Below are 4956 nucleotides of genomic sequence, written 5' to 3'. Positions count from 1 at the left end.
CTGAGGAGATTGCTGCGCTTGAGCGCACTGGCACCTGGGATCTCGTTTCTCCCCCTCCTGGTGTTCGTACTATCACGTGTGATTGGGTCTATAAAATTAAGACCCGCTCTGATGGATCTCTTGAGCGTTATAAAGCGCGTCTTGTGGCTCGTGGTTTTCAGCAGGAGCACGGCCGTGACTATGATGAGACTTTTGCCCCTGTGGCTCATATGACCACTATGCGTACTCTTCTTGCTGTCGCTTTTGTTTGACGCTGGTTTTTCTTAATGGCGAGTTGAGTGAGGAGGTTTACACGCAGCCTCCTCCTGGGTATTCTGTTCCCGATGGGATGGTTTGTCGTCTTCGGCGTTCTCTTTATGGCCTGAAACAGGCCCCTCGTGCCTGGTTTAAGCGCTTTGCCTCTGTGGTGACTGTTGTTGGTTTCTCTCCTAGTTTTCATGATCCAGCGCTATTTGTTCACACTTGTGGTGACCCGGCATACCACTGCATGGTGTAGTATGCAAGTCTGATACAACACCAATGAAACACCGTTCCACTAGTATTATATCGCTCAGAGTGGTACAACAGAAACATATGCGGGTCCAAGGCATGTCTATAGAATTACACACAGACTCTGTTACATAAGATCCTCACAGCCTCCTACTTTACAATGAGGTAAAACTGCAAATAAACTCTAGAAGAACGACTCGTAGTCTAATACTAACACAAACTCTATTTGTATAGTATTTAACTAGCTACAGAGGCTATGAATAGATTCTAGCTAAATAGGAGCTAAGTTTAGGAAGCTAGTTCCCTTCTATTGCTAATCTAGGTTTTATCCTTGTTGGATGTGGTGTTCGACTCTTCTGTCTGGGTCCTGTCCCTTGAAGTAGTTGTTGACTCCTCGGCCTTCGAGTTGCACTGTAGATCCTCCTTTGATGCCTCCATATCTAAGCAGGGGATTTAAGAGTGGTACGAGTACGAGCGTACTCAACAAGTTCATTATAGGAAAGAGGTGTTTAATGCACTAGCTACGACGATTAGACCGTAAAGTATAATACCCATGCAGGTTTTCATAACCATTTCTTCAAAAGGTTGCTTTTATTCGGAAGAACTATGTCCGTCAGCCTTCACCGGTTTACTAGAACTTCATGGAGTTCCTTTCCGGCAGCGTTCGCAGCTCCAAAACCGGAACGAGGAGTGACGGTCACGATTCATTACACTCTGCAGAGGTGTGTTGCTTTACCCATAAGAGATCTTAACCTTGGTGCCAACCGGGTGATCTTTCGCGTCCACACTTCCTTTGGTGTGAGGCCCGGTATAAGGTCTTAGCCAATCATATTCCTCCGCTACCTCGCACACCCACCATTTGTTGCAAACTCCGACCCTGGGTCCTCGCCGGTGTTCTTATACCAATAAAGGATGGCCCCCGACCACGACAACAGTTCTGGGCTAATTACCATAAACTCCTTCACCGGGAGATGCAACCCATCATAGACCGCATTACCGTGGGGACTTAGGGCTCCCCAACCACTCCGCTTGTTCCTCGGGATACAAGTGACACGGTCATTACCGTGGGGACTTAGGGCTCCCCAACCACTCCGCATGTCCCTCGGGATACAAGTGACTACAGTAAGCGCATCCGTTGATGTACAAGAGGTGGAAATACGATTGACTACTCCGTCCCACTCCAGATCTTATGGTTAACACGAGTTTTACGGCACAAGAATCACTGGACGACATTTGTTGTTTAATCCTAGATGGATATAAACCCATTGCAATGGAACCTCCACCATGTCAACACATTCCATGGTTCCATTGCCAACCACATAGTCATATTCATAGTTGTGAAAGTAGTACTTTTGCTTTTCATGCAGTAGTGATAAGTATAGTACTTTGTAAGTAATTTGGTAAAAATACTCAAATGACATGAGCAAGCGATGAACTTGCCTTTCTTGACTGCAAGATTATGCAGACAAGGTCTTCGATACGCAATAACTCCAAATTCTGAAATAGCATCATCGTCCGGTAAGGACGATGTTTAAAAGATTGCCAAGGATGCAATAATGCATAAGTATGAGATGCAATCGCTCTAAGCGTAACCTAACCCCGATGATTTAAGATTAGTGAGTTGATATGATTGGTTTTAGGGTGTGTTACACTTTTAGAGTGATTCACAAATAAGGTTCTTATTCAGGTGTGATTACTTGGTATCATAAACAGGTGCTGCAACATACATAACAATAACATAAATAGTGCACAACAATAAGATTTGGTATAATCCTAACATGTAATGAATAGTGGTTGGTTTTAGCACTATATGTCATGGTTAATGATTGATTATCATATACTTCAAAAGAATAACTTTTGAAGAACATGTTCTTTAATAAAGAACAAGTATGATAATTAGGGTTGTGGAGTTCTATAGTTTAATATGGTTTCAACTAGTTTCTGGAGTAAGTATTAGATGGATCACAACATAGTTGGATTCATCAAAAGCTAGAACTTGTAATGTTGAGCTAAGCCTAAGCATCTTAAGTAATTAATTACACATGGGTGCTATAAAGGTTGGCTATACCTTACTGGTGATAGATGGCTATTGCCTATAGGTCCTATTAGGCAGGGTTGATGATGATTCTTGGTTTACTTCAAAAGAATAACTTTTGAAGAACATACTTCTTAAGTAATAAGAAGTATTTTAATTAATGGTGAGGGTATCTAGAGTTTCCTATTGGATCTACTAAGTACGGAATGGTGGTTTCCTAAATAGGATCATTAATAATTATTTCACACTAATAGGGTTTAGTGTGTATGGAATAGGATGCACAATATTGGCATGGTTGCTATTGGAGTTCATCATAATGGTGTGATGCTAAGCCTGGTTAATCAAGGTTGATAATTCTAAGGATAGGAGCTAGGGTTTGCATTTGGTTGACCTTATTTGATCAACTAGGTTGGATAGGTATGCATACATTGAATACTAACTTATTGATAATAGGGCTCCTACATTTTATGTGGCATGTCAAATTGCTAATTATGGTTCTATGAATCAAAAGAAAAGTATCATGATCACATGTTCTAACCTAGGTTTTAGGTTTAGAAACAATTTAGGGTTCATATTAATTAATGGAGCTAGGGTTCTTAATTTGATTAGGGTTTTAGGTTTCACATGGAATGATAAGGTTGTAATATCATTCAATAAGGAATTAGGGTTTCCTAATTACCATATAGTTCTATGATTAATAACTTCATTATAAAGTTGAAGTTATTAATAACTTTGAAATAAAAATAGTATTGGATTGGGTTTTTTTATTTTTAATGAATTAATAATTAAGATAATTATTAATTAGGGTTTAAATCCCTCTATTAAGGATTTAATAAAATAATAAATAAAGAAAATTAATTTTAATGTTTTCTTTATTTACTTAATGGTTTTTACTAAATATGGAAAGTTTTCCTAATTATTGAATTTTTAATTCAATTAAGAATAAAAGAAAAGGCTTAATTAATAATGGTTAAACAATTAAAGTTTTATTTAAAATAAAAGTTTCATATTATATTTTTATTTGATAGATTTTATTTTTAGGAGCATTTTGATATCTCATTTCTATTTTTCTGAATTAAAATTGATTTTATAAGTTTATGTAAAGTTTCAGCAATTCTCTGTAATTTAAAATAAATAAGAAATACCAACTCTACCCGGACTAAACCTACCCACAGAGGCTGACTGGTGGACCTAAGCCACACTGGCTGCCACGGTGGCGACGACGTGGCAACCATGGCCACTACCGGCGGCCAGTCAAGGACGACGCCGGTGATGGAGGGTTTCCGCGGGGCTCTACGTGTGCTCGTTGGATCCAGGGGAGCGAGGCGAACCTAATAGTGGCGGTGCCCCCTCCGAATGGTCACCGGAGGGTGACCGACGACGTGGTGCTGCGGAGGTGCTCACGGGCTAGCGATGCGGCGGCGCTACGGCGTGTAATCGAGCAAGGCGAGCTTGCCACGAGGTAGAGTGGCTCACCGCGAGTACGACGCGTGTGACGGCGAGGTCGATGGAGGTCTGGTTTGCCGGATTTCATGGCGCCGGCCGCCGGAGAGAGATGGTTGCTGACGACGCTACGGTTCGCCCCGGCCCGAGTCCCTTTGCATGAAGACCATGTCGAGTATGGCGGTGACGAAGGTGGTCAAGGTTTGGCCTGGGGAGGTCTCCGCCGTCGGCGAGTGAGGATGGTCGGAGGTTAGGGTTTCGTCTGGGAAGGAATTGAGCCGAGGGGGAAAGAATTTGAGGCTGCTGTTCATTGGAGGGTCACGTCGTCGAGGAAGGAGGACTCGCCAGCGAGAGGGAGAAGACGAGCACGTCATCGTGCTGGCCTCCAGCACACGGAGAGGATGAGGACGACCCTCTCCAGATATTTTTTTAGACGAAGGGTTATGTGGGTTGTCTAGGTGGTGTCTTGGGCCGTGTTGGTGTGCTGTGGTGCTGGGCTGCTCGGCAGGCTGCTGCTGGGCTCTTGTGGCCAGGTAGGGTACAGGTAAGGTGTTCTCTCCTTTTCTATTTTTCTATTTTCTGTTTTATATTTTCTGTTTTCAATTCCTTTTGTTGAATTCAAATTTGAATTCAATTCTGCTTTGCAGGAGTTCCTATCTATTTTAGTTAGGACTTAATAGCAATGGTAACATGGTCTTGTTCTTCTAAATAAATATTTAACATATTAAGTTTTATTGCAATTTTCATTAAGCATGATTTTATGCACTCATTTTAATTTCCTTTTTCTTGTGACTTAAATCTGTTTGGAATTAATAGAGTTGATAATTTCAACTCAAAGTATTTCAGAGGTTGTTCTTAGGGCTTGGTTTCTATTTGAGGAATTGGTCACTTGCACATGATTTTATGTGAGCACTTGCTTGCTAAGGTCTTGTAGATTTTATTATAACCATTTTTTAAAAGGTAGCACTAGGATTATATTTAATAACAAC

Source organism: Lolium rigidum, chromosome 1, assembly GCF_022539505.1.
Source record: "Lolium rigidum isolate FL_2022 chromosome 1, APGP_CSIRO_Lrig_0.1, whole genome shotgun sequence".
NCBI lineage: Eukaryota > Viridiplantae > Streptophyta > Magnoliopsida > Poales > Poaceae > Lolium > Lolium rigidum.
The sequence above is the reverse complement of the archived record's forward strand: the minus strand, read 5'-3'. Positions refer to the sequence as shown.